This window comes from Triturus cristatus, chromosome 7 (assembly GCF_964204655.1).
Source record: "Triturus cristatus chromosome 7, aTriCri1.1, whole genome shotgun sequence".
NCBI classification, from domain to species: Eukaryota; Metazoa; Chordata; class Amphibia; order Caudata; family Salamandridae; genus Triturus; species Triturus cristatus.
Window position 1 is genome coordinate 777,779,811 of NC_140590.1, and position 22,689 is coordinate 777,802,499.

General features: G+C 43.5%; 1 protein-coding gene across 7 annotated transcripts in view; it reads left to right on the forward strand.

The window, feature by feature from the left end:
- Positions 1-22,063, forward strand: part of SLC16A3 (solute carrier family 16 member 3) — a 160,535-nt gene extending 138,472 nt beyond the window's left edge. For 3 of the 7 annotated variants that reach the window (XR_014966608.1, XR_014966604.1, XR_014966607.1), the window contains 3 exons: positions 14,296-14,373; positions 18,960-19,160; positions 21,242-22,063. The gene's annotated coding sequence lies outside the window, so the exon portion shown is untranslated. Of the gene's footprint in view, positions 1-14,295; positions 14,374-17,686; positions 17,755-18,959; positions 19,313-21,241 lie in introns of those variants that run through there. The other 4 variants (XR_014966602.1, XR_014966605.1, XR_014966603.1 and 1 more) reach the window with 3 other exon arrangements.
- Positions 22,064-22,689: the final 626 nt, after the last annotated feature.

Consider the following 22,689-nt stretch of genomic DNA (forward strand, 5'->3'; position numbering starts at 1 on the left):
ACTATTATAAATGTGAATGGCCCCATACTTACCTATACCAATCATTTGTGGCAAATGCAGGCACTGTAAAGGCCTCTGTGGTATAGATATACCTGGTAAAGGCAACTGAATGGCAAAGGCTGTTCCCTCTAAAATAATGACAGAGGGTGGTGAGGTGAACTTGGCTAGTTGACTTGGTGGGAGCAGTCCCATCTTAAAGATTTTTTGAGGCCCCAGTCATGAGGTGGTTAGAGGCCCTCGTTCAGTACAACTGTTAATTTGGCGCTTTCTGATACCAAACAACTTTGAATTATACCTTACACTTTCTGAAATATGGGCACGAAAAGATGCTTACCTCAGTAAGCTAAATAGTACCAAAAATACCTTCAGTAAGATTTGGTGAAGCCATTTGTTTTTGTTCATGGATATAGAATTGTCTTTTGTCTTTCAGTGTCAGTGCTCCTTTTAGTAAACACACAGTGATAGAGTCTTGGTGGGTGTCTAGTAGATTACTAAATACCATTAAAATAAACATATACGCATAGCACTTGAAATTGTAGTTTTAGTTTAATAAAATTCTTAATCACAAATAAATGATTCACCTAGAGGCTCATACATCCTATAAAGGATGCATGAGCCTCTAGGTGAATCATTTTAAGGATACATTTACCTTCAGCGCCAGTAATCAATTCAAACAAGAAATAACTCTATTGCGTAGATCCATTGATGATATTCTGATAATTAGGAAAGGAGATATTTAAAGAGCACAATCCTTTTTCGCTTGGATTAATATTCTTGAACCTTATTTGAAATTCACCAAGACATACTCCATAGAGAAGATTTTAGATCTCACTATTAAGAATGACAGTGGAAGACTACTACAACAAGACTAACTACTACAACATACAAAAAACAAATGATCGCAATAGTCTCTTGGGATTTGATAGTCTTCATCCAAGGGCTTTGAGACAGAACTTACAATATGGAAAATTCATATGATTATGCCGGAAATGCACCTTGCAAGACTATGAAAATCAAACTGCCAAACTATCTACTAAACTCAAAAATAAGGGATATCCTGAGAAAATTATCCACAATACAAGAAAACAAGCAAGAAATTATTACAGGGAAACATTGTTAGAGACTTTTTCCAAACCAACGAATGTTTCACCCAAAGATCCAACAATATAAATCCAACAATATAAATAGGATCAGCCATAAACAATGGAATAGCCTGAATACTGGTAAACTTGGTTTACCGAACACTTTGTTTGCTTTTAAGAGATCCAAATATTTGTGAGATCAGTTAGCACATATGAGATCTCAGAAACCCATGACCGCACAATGTACCCTGACAAAGGATCTTCCCAAGATTAAGGGCCACTATCCTTGTTGGGATTACAATATTTGTCATCGCACTGAAATCACAAAGGAAATTGACATAGGCCTACCCCACAAATGGGAACTACAGGAACATGCAAATTGTAATACCAACAATACTATTTTCTGATTTGAGGCCCATGCAACATGCCCATATAGGCATGACTACAAGACCAAAATTAACAAACACTGATGTACAATCAGGTGCCGATATACAGCAACTAAACTTACGTACTACTACATAATGATAAATCATATGGCTAAGGATATGAAGTGGCTCATCCTAGTAAACTTACAATGCTTTTCATGTCAACTGGAATAGCGCATAGTCAGATTACAGAGAGCTCCTACTCACACGTCTGATCTGTTTGCAGTTAAGTTGAGGTTCACACTTTCCCCTTAAGGAACTAATGTTTCCTATTATATTGCTTAGTTGTGAGCAGACTTAGGCAAAAAACATGCTGAACTTTTCATGAACCTGGGATTCATTGATATCCTTGTAGGTTCTCAATTTACTTTTAATCTTGGCATGAGTTTTCATCATTAATACATAATAATCTATTGATAACCCATGGCCAATTTCAATTTCTCTCACTCCCAATCTACCACTCACTCCCATATCCCCCTCCCAAGCTAGGTGCAGGGCATTACTCGTAAATACCTACAGCAAAGAGCCCCGTCTGTGGGCCCGTTGGGTATTGCTGCATTTGCCCAGCGAAGAGCATGGTCAAATAATGATGCAGGCCACTTTGGTGGGCGAGGGCTTGCGCATTCTATATTGGATGCTTCCTCTGTATGACCCCTTCCTCTATCTCTAAACCAACACCAATGAAGTATTAACCACTAATCGGAACAGCACACCTGATCAAGATTATTTCATAATATTGGGGTTAGGGGTTCTGAACCGCCAATGCTCTTTGAAACCCCTTCTTTGGTTTTCTAAGATAGTACAGATCCCAAGACACCAGATGTGAGTACCCTTAATAATCACGGCTTGGACCCAGAAGCCCTTATCTGTCCTGTGGCTTGCCAAAAGGGGTCTGACACTTGATAATATAAGTTAGGAAACTGCCATGTGATGACACAGCAAGCAACAGCACACAGTCGAAATCAATGCACTTGCAGGCACATGCATCAAAGAAAAACTGGTCGCAAATGGGTAGATTCTCAGAATCTGCCCCTTTGCGACCGGTATTTTTGCATTTGGGATGCAATTTAAGGAATCTCTCAATTGCGATTACTTAAATTGCAATTGCATTTAAGGAATCCCAAATTGAGATTCCTTAAATGCAATGCATTAAACAGGCACATGCATCAAAGGAAAAACCGGTCGCAAACGGGCAGATTCTCAGAATCTGCCCCTTTGCGACCGGTATTTTTGCATTTGGGATGCATCATCCCAAATGCAAAAATCGCAATTTAAGGAATCTCTAAATTGCGATTACTTAAATTGCGTTTGCATTTAAGGAATCCCAAATTGAGATTCCTTAAATGCATTAAAGTAAAAAAAATAGCGATTTCGCTAATAAGGGGAGCAAATTACCATGAAGTTGAACTTCATGATAATTTGCAAAAACTTTGAAAAATGCACTTTTGTGCATTTTTCAAAGTTTCATGTTGCGCACACACATTCCCTTAGGGCATGTGTTTGTTTAACATATGTGCACAGATCAATTTCAGGGGTGCAATAGGGTGTCATTTTGACACCCTTGCACCCTTGAAATTGCATGAGCTATTTGCGAGTACCTACTGGTACTTGCAAATTGCTCATTACTACAGACAGAATACAAAGTCAATCTCACTGCAAATACAGAATGAACATACAGTCATTATCACTGCAACAGAATAATAACATAAGGTCATTCATTGCAACAGAAACAGACTACAAGAGGTATCCTGAGGGTCCCGTTATAATTGACAAAATACTGGGAAATTAGTAATTACCAGTCCGTTTCCTGTGATAATTCCCCATTTTACCCCAGAGTTTAACCAAGAGAGGCTACGGATTTCTGCTGTACTCATGATTTCAATGAGTTTGCAACTTTTGTTGCCGGCCCCATCGTAATTCCAAAGGGACTCTTAATGATCCTCACAGACAACACCAAGCCACACTAACCACAAAAATAGGGAGTACTAACTATAGAGAGCACCCAGGCAAACTCCTGTCTCTCACCAACTGCTTTTTAAGGATGCCAGTAACAGCAACAATGCTTTTCATGTCAACTGGAATAGCGCATAGTCAGATTACAGAGAGCTCCTACTCACACGTCTGATCTGTTTGCAGTTAAGTTGAGGTTCACACTTTCCCCTTAAGGAACTAATGTTTCCTATTATATTGCTTAGTTGTGAGCAGACTTAGGCAAAAAACATGCTGAACTTTTCATGAACCTGGGATTCATTGATATCCTTGTAGGTTCTCAATTTACTTTTAATCTTGGCATGAGTTTTCATCATTAATACATAATAATCTATTGATAACCCATGGCCAATTTCAATTTCTCTCACTCCCAATCTACCACTCACTCCCATATCCCCCTCCCAAGCTAGGTGCAGGGCATTACTCGTAAATACCTACAGCAAAGAGCCCCGTCTGTGGGCCCGTTGGGTATTGCTGCATTTGCCCAGCGAAGAGCATGGTCAAATAATGATGCAGGCCACTTTGGTGGGCGAGGGCTTGCGCATTCTATATTGGATGCTTCCTCTGTATGACCCCTTCCTCTATCTCTAAACCAACACCAATGAAGTATTAACCACTAATCGGAACAGCACACCTGATCAAGATTATTTCATAATATTGGGGTTAGGGGTTCTGAACCGCCAATGCTCTTTGAAACCCCTTCTTTGGTTTTCTAAGATAGTACAGATCCCAAGACACCAGATGTGAGTACCCTTAATAATCACGGCTTGGACCCAGAAGCCCTTATCTGTCCTGTGGCTTGCCAAAAGGGGTCTGACACTTGATAATATAAGTTAGGAAACTGCCATGTGATGACACAGCAAGCAACAGCACACAGTCGAAATCAATGCACTTGCAGGCACATGCATCAAAGAAAAACTGGTCGCAAATGGGTAGATTCTCAGAATCTGCCCCTTTGCGACCGGTATTTTTGCATTTGGGATGCAATTTAAGGAATCTCTCAATTGCGATTACTTAAATTGCAATTGCATTTAAGGAATCCCAAATTGAGATTCCTTAAATGCAATGCATTAAACAGGCACATGCATCAAAGGAAAAACCGGTCGCAAACGGGCAGATTCTCAGAATCTGCCCCTTTGCGACCGGTATTTTTGCATTTGGGATGCATCATCCCAAATGCAAAAATCGCAATTTAAGGAATCTCTAAATTGCGATTACTTAAATTGCGTTTGCATTTAAGGAATCCCAAATTGAGATTCCTTAAATGCATTAAAGTAAAAAAAATAGCGATTTCGCTAATAAGGGGAGCAAATTACCATGAAGTTGAACTTCATGATAATTTGCAAAAACTTTGAAAAATGCACTTTTGTGCATTTTTCAAAGTTTCATGTTGCGCACACACATTCCCTTAGGGCATGTGTTTGTTTAACATATGTGCACAGATCAATTTCAGGGGTGCAATAGGGTGTCATTTTGACACCCTTGAAATTGCATGTGCAATTTGCGAGTACCTACTGGCACTCGCAAATTGCTCGTGCACTCTCCTATTCATTCCTATGGGCCTGGAGGCCCATAGGAATGAATAGGACGCCATTCCTTAATTGCGACTCGCTATTTGCGAGTCGCAATTAAGGAATGTGTAGGAATCGCTATTTTTTTGCGATTCCTACATGCATAGGCTTTTGCAATTCCTTCATTGCGATTCCTTAATAATCACAATTAAGGAATCGCAAAAGCCTACGTTGATGCATGTGCCAGTATGTTAAAAAAATTAGCGATTTCGCTAATAGGGGGAGCAAATTACCATGAAGTTGAACTTCATGGTAATTTGCAAAAACTTTGAATAATACACTTTTGTGCATTTTTCAAAGTTTCATGTTGCGCACACACGTGTGTGTGCAACATATGTGCACAGATCAATTTCAGGGGTGCAATAGGGTGTCATTTTGACACCCTTGCACCCTTGAAATTGCATGAGCTATTTGCGAGTACCTACTGGTACTTGCAAATTGCTCATTACTACAGACAGAATACAAAGTCAATCTCACTGCAAATACAGAATGAACATACAGTCATTATCACTGCAACAGAATAATAACATAAGGTCATTCATTGCAACAGAAACAGACTACAAGAGGTATCCTGAGGGTCCCGTTATAATTGACAAAATACTGGGAAATTAGTAATTACCAGTCCGTTTCCTGTGATAATTCCCCATTTTACCCCAGAGTTTAACCAAGAGAGGCTACGGATTTCTGCTGTACTCATGATTTCAATGAGTTTGCAACTTTTGTTGCCGGCCCCATCGTAATTCCAAAGGGACTCTTAATGATCCTCACAGACAACACCAAGCCACACTAACCACAAAAATAGGGAGTACTAACTATAGAGAGCACCCAGGCAAACTCCTGTCTCTCACCAACTGCTTTTTAAGGATGCCAGTAACAGCAACATTTATAGGCTGGATGTATGACAAAACATCTTTCAGGAGGTTCCCTTCAAGCACTGACTGAGTGTGTCAACTGATTGACATCCATTTACTGTCCAAACATGTCCTCAATGTTTTCGGTTCCTTCGAAATTCCATAAACTTCACTTCCTATGCCTCACTGACAGCTGGCTATGTGGCTATAATGTTTAAATCAAGCTATATGACTTTCACTCTCTTAATCTAGCTAATATTGATCCATTGTTTGAGGAGAGGTAGGTAACTCTTGTTTCACAAAGACAGTATGTAAGTATTATTAAAAATAGATGTTTTTCTCAGCTATCACCAGTGGCGGCTGACACTGATCAGGGCTGGAAGGGCAGGGGGGTAGTATAGAAATACAATTAAACTTACCTCCTTAACACTGCGTCTCTTCTCATCGTCCGTCCTCGTCATCGCTCTGCTCCGGCCAGAAGCAGGAAGCACCCAGGCTCCCCTGAGCCAATCGCATTGTGATTGATCTGAGCACCGTGGTCCGCTGCTCAGCCAAGGACTGGGAGCCTGGGCATGTTCTCCACTCAGGCTGTAACTGTCTTGTGCAATGATAACAGTGCATACCACTCCATGTGGGTGTCTGTTATTCCCCTGGCCTGCCCCAAAGACTCCGGACGACAAAATAAAACAATAATCAACTACAGTTTATAATTGTTTTACTTTTCTTTTCTTTGCTGCCAGAAATAAGGGCAACGCTTCTCTGCCATAATGGAGTAGCCGCCGATGGCTATAACCTTTTCAAAAGCCTTCCTTTCTGGAAAAGGTCATGGAGAGATACTTGGTCAAACAACCTCAGACCTCTTGTGATTGGCACGCTTGTTTGTGCTTGCTTTTTCATAAAAACATCATAGTTGTAAGAAATTAGATTATTATTTGGGGTGGGTGACTGCTCACCTCACGGAACATTCACAACCCTTGTCAGGGTAAACCCAAAAAGTCACTGAATTAATCTGAGCTAACCCCCCTGGTAGCTATGGTACAGAGCAGACTGCTTAAGTTAGGGCACAGTGTAAAGTATTTATTCCGTACCAAAACAGTAAATAGAGTCAAAATGCAAAACAATAAAAATCCTAAACCAACTCAAAACTGATACAAGTGTAATAAACAAAGTGACACCAAAATGACAAAAATCCAAGAAGGGGACCAGAAATATGATTTTTCCAAAGTTTTAAGTAGAAACAGTGCTAAAAACAAAATGTGCCAATGATAGCCAATGGTCATGGTAGATCATTACCAAGACCTAATTTGAGACTGACCACAATGAAGCCAGGCTTGCCATGGTCAAAGATTTTATTTTCTGACTTAGTTCTTTAAGTCCCAATTAACTTCAGGAGTACCATTCTAAAACCCCCCAGAATATCAGGGAGGCACTTAAAGGCTCACAGGATGTCAGGTGGCGGCCAATAGCAGGGTCCAGTCCAAGTGCAATTGCCACTGTCGTGCTGGGCACTTCCGCAAAAAAGGCCTCTTGCAGCTTGTTCTCTTCTGTAGCCATGCTGGAGAGCAGCCAACTGACTCTTACAGTCCACTTCCTTGCCCTGGGTACAAGACGGAGCATGTGCAGGGCCACAGGGCTCCACTCAGGTCACAGAGAGCAGGGCTAGTCCTCTTCTTGTCTTTCTAAAGTGGGTGCCTGGAGGTGCTACATTTATGCCTGGCACTTTATAGCGAGTGGGTATGACTCCTGGACAATTCCTAACCAATGGGGTAAATGTTCATGGGGCCAACCCTACCCACTTTGGCCATTTTCAAGCTGTCAAAAGTCTTTGGCAATACTAAACTCGGGCTCTGAGGGTTGGGTGTGTGTATAGAAAGTGTACCATGGTAATTAGAATATCCTCCCACATCTAACACTAAAATCCATTTAGAGGCAGCAATTGTACCTATAATATACTCAAAGACAGAAGTATGGTAGGACAAAAGTAGAGTCCTTCCGCAACTAGGTATCCTGTTGCCCCTGTTCTCAAGTGTGCCCCACCTGTATATGTGAACCCAGCAGACCTGTCAAGCAGGATTTGCCACTGAAGCAGAATTTGACACTGTAGTGTTAAAGGGATGCCCACAGCACCAACCCTGCATTTTCTATGGGGGTCAGAGGAATCATTCCTGCCCATTTAGGTCTGCCTGTTGTTGCTCCTGGGAGACATTTTACACCTAATATCTCCAGTTCACTCAATTACTGACTGAGACGCGCTTTCTCAACTCACCACTGTCGCTGTTTGGAATCAGGCTCGCCGTGAGGGGAACGGCATTTTCAGCGGGGCCACGACGAATCTTACCCGAACTGGGATACCGCCGGGAGGCAGCAGAACTACAGTTCCCAGCACCCTCAGCTCCGGGCGCCTGCCGCTGATGTCATCAGGCAGCGCCCGGGCTGTATAAATTACACCCAGGCCACACGCAGCGCGGGACGCGCTTTCTCAACTCACCACTGTCGCTGTTTGGAATCAGGCTCGCCGTGAGGGGAACGGCATTTTCAGCGGGGCCACGACGAATCTTACCCGAACTGGGATACCGCCGGGAGGCAGCAGAACTACAGTTCCCAGCACCCTCAGCTCCGGGCGCCTGCCGCTGATGTCATCAGGCAGCGCCCGGGCTGTATAAATTACACCCAGGCCACACGCAGCGCGGGACGCGCTTTCTCAACTCACCACTGTCGCTGTTTGGAATCAGGCTCGCCGTGAGGGGAACGGCATTTTCAGCGGGGCCACGACGAATCTTACCCGAACTGGGATACCGCCGGGAGGCAGCAGAACTACAGTTCCCAGCACCCTCAGCTCCGGGCGCCTGCCGCTGATGTCATCAGGCAGCGCCCGGGCTGTATAAATTACACCCAGGCCACACGCAGCGCGGGACGCGCGCGGGCAGCGCCCGGGCAAAGCCCGGGCCAAGGGCGGGTCTGTCCTTGCCCGTCACTGCCTGGACCTGACTGGACTGGGCCACCCCTCTGACACTTCTAAATGCTCACCGCCAGGAAGGTAGATTTGCACTGTATTTCGTCATTTGTGATATGAGTAGTAGTTTGTATTGCATACGTATGATCTGAGGTTGCTGACCTCTTAGGCTGATAACGTGAAAAGCTGTATTGAGACGTAACACTCGGACTACCATCATAATATATCACCAACACCGACCTGGGACTGTATTCTGTCATAGGGGCGTACACAGTGCCTGATGGCAGGCAGGGTGAAGCGTTTGGGAGGGGGCGGGTCTGTGTCTGGCTCTATGGATCATTTCATCACAAGAGCGGTCTCGGTTTTAGAACAAGAAATAGCTATTACCGAGCGCCGATTATCTGCCGAGCTAAGTCAAGTTAGACGTTCCTCTTTAGGCTTACTTGCCCTAGCAAAATCCCCTAAGAACCCTGTATTGCAGGGTGTGGAAGCTATTGGGCAACAGATGGATAAAGCAGTTAGCTCCATTACAATAGTCGATCAAAATGATACAAACGACACAAATGATCCCCCGAGAGAGGCTCCCCCTACAGTCACTAGTGCTCTGATTCACACCCAATCTGCCTCTAGTCATCCACAGACAAGAGCCCAAAAGAAGGGTAGTAACAGTGTAGCATGTAAGAGGAAGAGAGTAGGGTTATCACAGGGCGGGAGATCAGCAAAGCATACTAATATCGCGACTGGCCCACCAGCAAAGTCTGGTTTGGTTCAGTCTGTCGATATCACTATTGGTGATAAAACTGATAATGGACATCAGGATCAGCCCCAACATAATGACCTGATCCCCCAGATCGAACAAATAGTCCGTTCCCTGCTATCACCACTTTTGGATAGGGTAAAGGTGGTTTCTGACAAAGTAGATCGTCTTGAGCAAACTATTTTAGATAATTTTTGCTCATTAAAAAATGTTATTAAATTAGCCACCAAGGACTGTGTTAATCCCACTAAGGTGACCCACACCCTTCCTGCCCTGCCACTTTCTTCCCCCAAAACTGTTATACCCCCTATAGTCGACTCTGGGACTGTTCCACCCAGAACCTCGATAGCAGACAACACTAGCACCCAGGGTAGTACCCAGGATAGGGATCGCTCAAAGGACCTACCCGGAACCAAAGTGGATAGTAGGTCTTTACACAAAGGTTCAAACATAGTCTATGGAGATAGGATAACTAAACCCTCAAAATCTTCGAATGTCTGCATTCATTTACCTCCTGAATCTATTCCATATGTTGCTGTCTTATCCGGCGTTCCGGAATTAAAGAGCGACATAGAGGAATCTTATCAACAACTCAAAAATAAAGTCATCTTCTGGCTCAATCAAAAGAGACCTATCCCGAACTTTGTGGACGGGAAAATTCTCTTTGCCAGAAGAGTTAGTTGGGTTGGTCCCAGACCAAAAAATGTCCAAGGGGATTGTATTATCATTAATTTCAGGGATACCCGAGTTGTGCGCATCATCTGTGACCATCCACTTAGTTGGGACAGGTCAGAAATAAGGGTCCATGATTTAAGGCATTTCTATAATCCTCACTTTAACACCCCCGAAAGCCTTGTTCAATCCCAGGATAGGACCGGACCCAACCCAAACTTTGTAATGCCTCCCACTCAGAGTATCGATAACACATACCACCTGGATGCATCAGCCTGACCGGGCCTAGAGGGGCCTTCCCATAATCTGTTACCCTCTGTTGATAACCCACCAACAAGATCTGAGGGAAAGGGTGTAGATGTCTGTGTGTCGCACGATTTGTCCGACAGAAAAAACACCTGTAAAATTTTAAGTTGGAATGTTGCCGGCACCAGACTTAAAAGCCAGGATGATCTATGGATTGGTTATGTTGTGTCCCACGATATTATCGCCCTACAGGAAACTTGGGACATATCAAACAATCTCTTTTTGGATGGGTTTGTTCACTTCTATATCCCAGCAACACCTAGCTTGGCGGGGAGGGCCAAGGGGGGTCTTGCCTTGCTCGTTTCTTTGAACCTGAAAGGATCCGCCAAACAGGTTGATTCTGGCTCCCAACATTGTTTAGTAGTAGAATTAGTGGTGGCAAAATCTCCCTCTCTACTCTTGATAAATTTTTATAATTCTAAAGACAGTGTCAGTCCAAATTACCATCTAGAATCTGTGGGGGAGGTTCTGGATAAATATAGAGCTCTACACAATAATTTTGAGGTAATTTTAATGGGCGATTTTAATATCCATCCGTGCAGTCTAGGTTGCATTTTGGATGACGAGGAGGGCTCTTCCAACGCTTCACACACACACTTCGAACATACTAAATCAGGTGAGGCTTTGGAGAGCCTACTGGCCACCTCAGATCTCTCTGAACCTGGTCACTGCACGGTGGGGCAGAGACCGTTTACCTTTAAAGGCCCGGATTCAGGGTCAGTCATCGATTACATTTTTGTTTCCTCTTTGCTTCTTGTTTTGATTTTAAACTACAGGGTGGAGGACTCCGCATTCAGTGATCACAATCCAGTGATAGTGGAGGCCGCTTCGGATGGGTTATTGGCATTTAAAGAGCCTAGTATCTTGGGACCTAGAGCCCTGATAGTAAAAGACCAGGGCAGGAGGGTAAAATGGGCTCAGGTGTCCCCGATCTCTTTTTGTCAAGATGTACTGGCTAAAGTTAAACCGGAGATGGACATATGCCTAGATCATGCCAACTCCAATTCTAGCATTGTTGAGGCTTTTGCCATCATTTGTCAACATATAAATGCGGCCCTCCTGACCAAACCCAAGGCAGGACGTGCCATAGGGAAAAAATGGTTCAATACCAATTGTATTAAGGCCCATTCTGCTCTTTTGAAGGCAATAAAAGGCAAACCAAGAAACAGACCTCTAATTACCTCTTTGCGGAAACAGTATAAATTGGCCATCAAAGCACGTAAAAATGAGATCCAGGAAGAAGCCTGGAACAATTTGCTGTTACCGGACACCTTGCGGGATAGTTCCAAATTCTGGGGATTGATAAATCACCCCTTTTTTTCCGATAGTGGGAATCAGACCTTAGAATGTAGCATACCTGACGAACAGTGGCTAACCCACTTCGGAAAAATTTATAGTTCCGTCTCGCATGGGAATTCAGAGGAGTTGTCAGCCTTAAATCAGGTTGGTCCTGTTTCGGCCTTCAGGGTGGAGGAGGTGGAAAAAGCCATCCAAGAGACATCGAAGAGTAAGGCACCAGGCCCTGACGGCGTCCCGGCTGACCTATATAGGTCCGCACCTAAACTATGGGCCAAATTATTAACTAATGTTTTTAATGTTACAAGACACAAGTATATCCCTGAGCCCTGGGCGACATCCACTATCATACCAATTTTTAAAAAAGGCCAGAGGGATGATCCGGCATGTTATAGGCCGATCTCCCTAATTGACTCTGCTGTCAAAATTTTAGGCAGAGTCATCTTGGGCAGACTGAATACATGGTTGGCAGGTAACAATATATTATGTGACGCCCAATATGGTTTTAGGGCTAACAGGAGCACGCAGGATCAATGCTTGAATCTCCACTTACTTATTTGCAAATACACCATCGCAAAGGAGGGGTCGTTGTTCATGGCCTTTATGGACCTCTCCTCAGCCTTCGACCTAGTCAATAGGTCGAAACTGTGGAGTATTCTTTTGGACAATGGAGTCGATCCCCCACTGGTTGGTTTTTTGGCAGATCTCCACTGTGATTTATCAGCCTCGGTGAGAGTCACCCAGGAGGGAAGGTGTACCAGCCGCTTCAAGTCAGAGCGAGGTGTAAGGCAGGGATGCATTTTGGCACCCCTCCTTTTCACGCTTTACATCAATGCACTGGACCCCGCCCTGGCAAATGCTGCGGTGGATGTACCACGGGTAGGAGACACCAAGATCCCAGTTCTCCTTTACGCGGACGACGCCGTTCTTTTGGCGCGTACAGGAGTGGCCCTTGACAGATTATTGGTCTCTTTCGGAGACTTTATGACATCGTTAGACCTGAAAGTTAATACTCAAAAATCACAGGTCATGATCACGGGCCAGGCTAGTAGGAAAAAGAAATTTAAAACCTTCTTTTGTCTAAGCCACGAGGTCAAAAGGGTCCCAATTTTCACCTATTTAGGGGTCATTTTTGACGAGAAGGGATCATGGGGTCCTCAACACAACCTTAAAGGCAACGCAATGGCAAGATCTGTGGCAGCTATACTTGGCTTTGCCAAACGGCTGGGTAGTCGCCCCCTGGAGGCCATCTTGAAAGTCTACAAAGCTAAAACTCTGGCATTGGCCACCTATGGCTCCGCCATATGGGGCTATTCCAGAAATGACACCATCCAGAGGGTGGAAAACAAGTTTTTAAGATCCTTGTTGTCTGTTCCTCAGTCCACACCTACTTTTACATTACATTCAGAACTGGGCTTGGGGTATGTTGTTGATCTAATTAAAATGGCACCTGTCATATGTTGGCTTAAAACCTGGCTTATTCCTTTAACGCATTTAATACTAAAGGATTGTCTAGCCTTGGAAAGAGCCCACACAATTCCATGGCTAGTATACGTCAAAAAGATGCTGAGTTCAGTGGGACGTTCAGTGCTCTTTAATTCCCCCGAAGGCATTAACAAGCAGGACATTAAGGGGATTAAGACCGCATTAATGACAAGATTAACGGTCGAGAGGGAGGACACTGAATTAATTAAGCCGGTAGTGAGAAGGAACTATGGGCTAATTACTGTTCCGGGCCTTGAACCCTACCTGGCTTTTGTTACAAGCCCACTTCACAGGTCTCTCTTGATTAAATTTCGTTTAAACTTGATACCGTATGTGCTAGGTTTTTATCCCACGTGGGCAACTCCGGATAATGCGCCCCCATGTGACTGCGATAATTTTTCTAGCCAAGATACATTACATTTCATCATGTTTTGTGAACATTTTGTACACATCAGGAGAAAATACCTGTTACCCTTACTTAAAGAGGCTGGCCATGTTCAGGTTCGGCCAGCGCTCTTGTCCCTACAACTCCTGCCCAATATCACCACTGCCTTTTACGTAGCAAACTTTTTAGTCGCTGCTGTGCGCATTAGTAAGATGCATGCCAGAGAGCGACACACTATTAACACAACGGTTGTGGCTGTGATGGGCGGTGGTCATTAATTATGGACTATTTTATCCCTGCTAGTCTTTTAGATAGAAACTGTATCCTCAAACTCTATTTATTCATTTTAACTTAAGAACTGAATCGATGTAATAGGTTCTCTTCGTATTTTTAAATTTTTAAATTTTGATTATGTTCCTTATATACCAGATTTGTAATTGATGTACCTTTGCTCTGTATTTCCGTACTGTGATTTTATGTGTGTTTTGTCTCTTTTTATGATCTTTTATTGATCGAATAAAAGTATTTGACTGACTGACTGACTGAGAGAGGTTGAAGAGCCAATGCAGATTAGCCTACAGGAACATCAGGCAGGAAAAAGGTAATGTTCTAAAAGTTAATTTTCCTTAATATTTATTACAAATATGACTTCACTGTTGAATTGGTTTTTTAATAACTATTAATAACAGTTTTAAATATTTTCTAGCTGGTTCCATTTCTGAGATACAGTATTAGTATTTTAATCTGTACTCCTCTGTTTTTTGACATAGGACATATAGGCCTGCCACAGTGAAAATAGTTTTTGGGTGCTAGTCAGTGTAAGCATACGTTAACATTAAAATATTACATGTCCTACTGTTAAATACCATGCACCCTGCCTTGTGGTCTACATAGGTGTGATTAATATTTTCAACCTGTTAAAAGGGTTTAGTTTCACAGGTCGAATTGCAGTGTTCATGCTGCTACAGTCAGGTTACAGTGGTAGGCAGGCAGCCATGTTTGCACTCTTGTGTTGGGTACAATCGTTGCTGCAGTCCACTAGTGACATTTAACTTACAAACCCTGGGTGCACCATCTACCATATACTAGGACGTATAGCTATATTAAAAATGCCAGTTTGGGTTATGCCAATTTGACGAGGTTTAGAAGGAAATGCACAGGCTTTTTGTTACTGGTTAGAAGGAGTAAAGTGCACTGAATTCTACAGACAGTAAAAACACACAGAGCAAAAATCTGAGAGTACACCAAACAAAAGGTGGTAATTTCCTACAACTGCAGAACTGAAGGGACTTGCTGAAAGCATTGAATAGAAACGGCTTCAGAAGACACCTAAATTGTAAGTTCTGCAGCAAGGTGACTGAGACAGCAGTGCCCCGTATATGACAATACAGGTTCTTGCAATAAAGAATAAACACTGTTGTGTTGAGCGAGGAGTTCAATTAGGCACACAGCATGTGCACATCTTAGCTTAGAAGTCAGGGGAAGTTTGGTGGCTAGCACTTATGATCTACACTAATTTTAATAGCTTAAGTGTATGACTGCGAATATGGGAAATGAACTGAGAGCAGCATTTTGCTGGTGTTGATGCAAAAGAGTTTCAGGAGCAGCTTAATACAGAGCACTACCATAGTCCAGCGTGGACTTGATTAAGCCATTAATCACCGTCATGTGACGGTGGACATCATTAAAAGGCAATGGAGATTTCATGGTCCTAAAGTGCAAAAAGCACATTTTGGATACCTTGGTGGACTGACTCTTTAAACACAAATTAATGCCAATGGATATGCCCAGATTTGGCCGATTGTGTATACAGTCATACACTAATGATACTCAGATTCATTTCATTGTCTCTCATAATGCTGGATCAACAAACTCTCTGTTGTCTTGTATAAATGCTACCTGAGACTCGATGGTGAAGAAGTACATCCACCCTAATGTCTGTAGTGTTGCATTTCTGTTTGGACCCATTGGTGGCAAGTTTCTATCTAGCCTAGTCTGTATCTAACTCCTCTTGATTGAAATACTTACCCTTACTCCTAAGTAAAAAAGCAGCATCCTTCTTGCCCTTACAATACATTTTTAAAACCATGCAGCAGCTGTAGTAACAAATGTGCACGTATAGTGTATACAATTCAGACCGTGCATGCCATTGGCCTTCTGTTGGAAAAACCTTTGCTAGTGGGATGGGTGGTAATTCTAGTCATATTATTGTAATGGTCTTTATTCTAAACTAACTATGGGTCTTTGTCTCTGTTTCCAGTTTGAGCACAATGCCAATCTGAGGCTGGCGTGGGGATAGTTGGGAAGGGAGCATGTATCACAGGTCTTAAACCCCATCGCAGTCTCATTTCTTACAATATCCTATTCCAAGTAGAGGGACTGGCATTTAAGTCTCTACATGGGACGGGTCCTACATTCTAGGACGAGACAGAATTTCGCACGGCTCCTAAAACTCTGCGGTCTTAAAAACCACAACTTAAAATTAAGCTCTCAACAGTGTTCTGATCATGCCTAAACAATGGTTGTTCAAGTGAGGTGTAAAACATTCTCAGTACCCAGAGATTGCTTTTTGACCAGTATGGAATTCTATATATGTCCTCTTACACACCACAGGGCCAACCAGAATATTATTCTAGATCCCACTGTATAGATAATAATTCCATGTGATAATGCACTGCATTAGTGATTTTAGTGTTGAATTGAGATACTCCACTGAACTCCATACTGCACAACGTACACATCTTCCTTGATGGGTGTACAGCTAGTGACCAAAAGCCTCACACTTAGGCTACACCACACTTTGGATGTGATCAGTTGCCCAGGGGCACAGACAGCCCAGTAGCACTAAGAAATCGAGGGCTAGATGTACGAAGCGTTACCGAATCTGTAACCAGTCTCAAACTGGTTACTGACAACAAAAAATGTGCATTTGTTGCACTATTTTTTAGAACCCACAAGTTACCAAATCGGAATTTTAACTACCAGAGCTTGCGAGTCGCTGTTACCGATTCCTAAATGCCAAGTCACAAATAGTCTGTATCAACCACTCGCAAATACCAAATAGACGCAAAATGTGGTTTAAGCACATATAAATTACCATCAGGTGATAATCAGGTGCAACCTATATAAAAAGGCCCAAAATGCATCTGAGTGTTCCACAATGGCAGCGCTCTACGTGATTGAGAGGAGGATGCAGATTCTCAATGTTGTGCAGAGGAGGAGGAAACGGGAACGTATTTTCAGAGTGAGGCTGACACTCCTTGCACAAACAGAGGAGGACATTTTTGATAAGTACAGGCTGAGTAGCGCAGTTATTTTAGACCTATTTACAGAAATGAGGACTCAGCTTGAGAGAAACACTTTTGTGAGCTTTGCCATACCCACCCATGTGCAAGTAGTATGCTCGCTCCATCTTTTTAGCCTCTGGAACTTACAAAGGTGTCATTGCTGCTGCAGGTGGGGTATCACAGAGATCCCTTTCTAGGTTTTTTAATGATTGTCTAGATGCAATGGTACAGAGAATACGTCACCATATTACTTTGCAGGTAGCAAAATTGAATTTTTACAGCATTGCCCATGTTAGCCATGTAATGAGTTATATTGATGGCACCCATGTTCCCATATGCCCTCCCTCCTACAATGAGTATATATTTAGAAATAGAAAAAAACATCCATTCACTAAATATACAAGTGGTGTGTGATGCAAAATATATCATCACAGATCTTGTTGCAAACTACCGTGGCAGTAAACATGACTCTTTCATGTTCAGGCATAGCAGCATTTACTCCTGTCTTCTCAGAGGAGTGTTTGACGATGGCTATTTACTTGGTAAATACGGCCTATGTATATGACATAAATGTCCTATATCTTTAAATTGTATATATCGTAACCACATCCCCCAAATGTTTTGTAGGTGACAGTTCATATGCCCTGACGTCATGGATATTATCACCACATCTACATCCAGGAAGCCAAAGGGAGGTATGAAACATTGTAGCACACAAACGAATACAGTCTGTAATAGAAAGGACATTTGGTCTACTGAAAAGTTTATTTAGCTCACTACACGAAAGTGGGGATGTCCTACAGTATTCCCCAAATTCACGTTTCACGATAATTGCTACTTGTGTAATTCTCCTCACTTTTCCAAAGTGGAGAGGATTGACAAAGAATATGTAGAAATCAGATTCCACAGAAAAACCACAATCACAGGAAACGCAGGAAGATACATTGGCAGCAGAAGGAAGAGCCAGACATACAGCCATTGCAAAAAATTACTTTTAAACGCTTTGGTGCTCATGACGAGTCCAGCTCGTCATGAGACACAGTGGAGCTGTGCTTATGTCGAACTGGGCTCGTCACGAGCACAGCGTCGCCGACGCCGCCCCCCCGCGCCGCGGGGGAATTACCCCCGCGGGGAACGGGTTAAGGTATGTGAATGATTATGTGTAATATATTTTGCACAAAGCTAAACACAAGAAGTGCAGTGTTAAACAAAATTACCTTTAGTTCTCAGGTTGTAAAGGGAATTATAAATAACTTTTCACTCCTCATAATGTTCAAATGAAAGTACATTGGTACACGTTACTGAAATAGCGCAAAATGCCAAATCAATGTGGTGCAAATGTAAAACTTATTACTGTTTGCTTCGACTGTGAATTTAACTTTGTCGCATTGATGTAGTGGAACCTTTTGTAACAACAATACCTCTTGATCTACTGTGAAGCACATTTATTGCCTCATTCACAGACACTGCTTATATTGGAAAGGTCCTCTCTTTCGGCATGCCCATCTGATCCGTGCTATTTGAGCGGTCTGTAAACCCTCTACTATAGTGGTCACTTGCACAAGGCCCGTGCAACACTGCCACTATAAAAGCCCATTTCATCCTGCAGCCCTACAGTATGGGGTGAGAGGGTTGATGTAGCCTGTGCAAGATGATTGATTGAGTGACTCAACATATCCATGTGGGAGACTAGATGGTGTTGAGTACGTCTCTGCATTGCATTGTCCTCTTGCATTTGGCCACACAGATTCTTCATAGCTTCTGTATTTGAGTCTACTTTTGCCTCCAGAGACGTTTGGGGAATCTTCAGTGGTTGTTGCTACTGTTGGAAGCCAGTTGTGATGCTTCTTTCTATTCCAGTTAAAATTTTCATAAAGATGCACATTTGCTTGTGTTGTAGGTGCTGTACCTTCAACATGGAGGCTTCAAGACCAACCAACACCGGTGTAATATTGCCCATAGCTTCTGTGGACTCTGGCCTGCGATATGGCTGCCTAACAACACTGTGATGTCAGACACGTGTCCCCTGTGCATTTGTCTGTGCCTCACTGCAGGTTCTTCTGGGACATTTGGACTCCCTACATCATCGACTTCCTCAGTGGTCAGTGTCTGCCATGTTCAGGACTGCTACTTTGCCTCTTGGGTGATGTATGTGGCATTATAGACTCATTGCCTTCTTGACTGGACATATATATGGTTTCCTGACCCTGTCCTTTGGACTCCTGTTCCGAGATGCAGTGTGTAAATATATGTTATGTTCACTTTTGTTTGTATCAATTTTAGAATGATAGTTTTGTGTTGTGCTATAGGTGTTCATAATGCAGTACTAAATATTCCATAATGCACTACCAGCGTAGGCCTAACACTTCTAATGATGTTTTTCTTACATTCCATCATAGCTAAACATTTCCCAGCCTAACATGGTTACACTGTTAGCTCACATATTCTTGCAGACATGTTATTGTGACACTGTAATATGTGTAACTCTTACCTTTAGAAGTAGAAGGAGCCTCTGAAGTGACAATGTTGCTGAGCCCAGAACACTGGCTCCATGGTGGGCTTAATCATTTCCTCCTGGGTAGTTGGTGGGGGCTGGGTTGGAAGTCCTCCTCCTGTTGCACAGGCCTCAGTTCCACAGGTTGCCATCTCTTCTTTGGTCCTAGCTCGAAGGTCGTACCACCTTTTGCGGATCTCTTCAGTGGATCTCTGTGTGACCTCCACAGAGTTGATCAGCTCCTGGATTTTTATCCAGATTTTCTTCTTCTGTGCCTCTGGCACAGAGAGGGATGTTTTCCCAAACAAGGCATTATGGTTTGCAACACAGTCCTCAGTGAGTATTTCTAACAGTTTTTCTGAGAATTTCAATTTCCTCTTCCTCCCTCCAAGCTTCCTCTCCTTCTCAGAATTCTTCCTGGACATTTTCCTGCTTTCCCGGGGGGTGGGTCGGGGGGGAGGGCTGTGACTGCTGCAGATCCCAATTGGATTGTGTTGGCTATCACCTGTCTGAAGGCTCTCCAATGTTCTGATAGATCTGCTGCTGCTCTACTTCTTGTTTGTGCTGTCATTACTCAATGGCAGGTAACAATTCGGTATTTATGACTCTCTCGCTATTTACCGAATCGCTATTTGCGATTCCTTAAATAGCAAATGCGACTCATACCGGATCGGTAATGGCTAAACGCTCACATTCATACATACCAAATACTGATTCCTAAATTCCAATTCACTAAGAATTGCAATTTACAAACTCACATTCATTTGCTTCGTACATCTAGCCTGTTATTCTTAGGAGGAGTTTTGCTTGAATCATTGATATAGAAGAATACGAAGCAGACAAACTATCTGACAAGCTGAAACATAACAACTGGTCCATCCCTGAAATTATCAAAGAGAAACAATTCACTGTGAATTAAGAAATGAAATTGGTGGCAAAATGACTGGATGGTAGCCTTTAAAAACCAATATATTTCTTTGCCCCACTAGCTCCCTGTTGATGAAAGATAGTGCTGTAAGACTATCCTGCTCAAAAAGCAGGACATTCTATAAGGCAAGACCATTCTTTTTCAATTCTTGCTTTGACAGCCATGCCTAGAAAGATGCTATGGATCAGGCCACCTTCTTAGAACGGCCAGGTTGCACCTAGAAACAATGGACAGCCAATACTATTGAACCCTGGCAGCGAACCTTTGGATTTTCCACCCAAAACATATGGGCTATCAGTGACAACTAATGTTTCTGACAAAAACGCATGAGGACAGTAGGCATATATACACAGACTGCAAATCTGTTTAATAAATATCAACATAAAAACTCAATTTAGCAACAGGCAGATTACCATGACTAACTCGCTGCAGGCCACTCCTGCGCCATAGATGACGCATTGACTGACAGTACCCAGCAACGCCCCTCCAGTGAGAGCTCCCAGACAAAATCATGCTAGAGGCAGAGAGATTCTCTGGCAAGATTCGCTATGAAGAGAGAGAACAACCACTCCACTGCAACAAGCCAAAATCATAGCAGACGCAGAGGAAATGCACAGAGGGAATGTCTCTGATATCCTCTCATAATATCTTTCCAGTGTTTGTACATTGAGTAGCATTAAGTTGGTGTGACGGGACGTCACCGGACGGCCCGACAGACGACCCGTTTCCCTCTTATCTGTCTCCTTGTCTCCCTTTTCAGCCGGGACCTGTAGCGCCAGGGCTCTTTACCTTTAACGCAGAGCCACAGCGTCAGAGAGGAGAACATCATGTGACCGGACCACCTGATCCAAAGGCGGAGTTAAGAGACGCGGAAGTCGGAAGGGAGAGAAAAACGCCGTGGGCGGGAGAGAAACGGAGTCCTCCGCTACAGTGTGAGACCTTCGCGATACCACCCCAACCGCGCAACGAGACTCCTGACTCCGAGCCAGAGACGGAGACCTTCACCCAGACGACCCCAGTGAGGAGCGAGGAACCACCTGAAAGAAGGGAGCCGGACCCGTTCCGGTACCGCCAGCAAGCGAGCCATGTCCCTGGAGGGGCATGGCTTCACAAGGTACGGGGCACTCTAGGGGCCATACTGAAACCACCAACCTGGGGCGGGACCCAGAGACCGGGGAGGGGATCTAGCCCCGTATTGTCTCTTAGGGATACCCCGAGCACGTCACCACCTCCATAGCGGTCTGGCATACACGTTGTTGGGTCAAGAGATTGGGTGATCCCTCACTTCCCTTCCTATCAGTTCGTGGCTCTCACAACGAAGGTTCTGACACCTAGTTTTGTTTCTTTGTTCTTTTTCCTTTCCTCCGACGCCTGGGGAACCGATCGACGGCCGGAAAAGGACCCCCCCCCCCTTTGAACCGGGAAAGGATGAAGCCTGACCAAGCCCGGATCCTTACCAGGAGAAGGAATCGCCGGACAGTTATTCCTTGAACTCCCACTCTTTGTTTTCTCATTTTTCGGGACATATCCATTATACCTTTACGTTCATGTGACCCACGAATAAATAGCATATTCCTGAGACAACTATCGAGTCACTTCCTCGTTACTTCTCCACCAGGCCACAGTTGGGTAATAATAACATTTATCATTTACAGCGCATAGAAATAGCAGGAGTGTGGTAGGAAGCACTATATAAAATAGAGGTTAATACCACTCTTCTGCCAAATAGTGTTGAGAATGATGTTGAGGGTCAGTGGAAGACAGGCCATGGTTGTTTCATGTGGGTTTTTATCAGAGCCTGGTTCTCACTCTTTGGTACTGCCAATGGTCGGAAAACTTATGGGGGGCAGACACTTAAGTCCAGTTATCATGGGTATTATTGGGAAGTAAAATGCACACTTCAAAGAGAACACAATGCCAAAGAGGGGTAATTCCTGTACTATCTTGTGTGTTTTGCTATCTTACTGCAAAGACAGGTACAGCAACCTGCCAAACTCACTGTAAAGAGTGAGAGAGCACCCTGCGAGACTCACTGCTGACAGATAAGAGCACCCTGTTGGACTTACTGAATAGAGACAGAAAATACCCGGCCAGTATCACTGCAAAGATAGATACAGCGCCTTCCCGAGCTCATGGTAAAGGCAGTAAAAGAGATAACCAAGTCGCACTCACTGCAAAGACGTTTTAATCAAGAAAGGCAGAGCATCA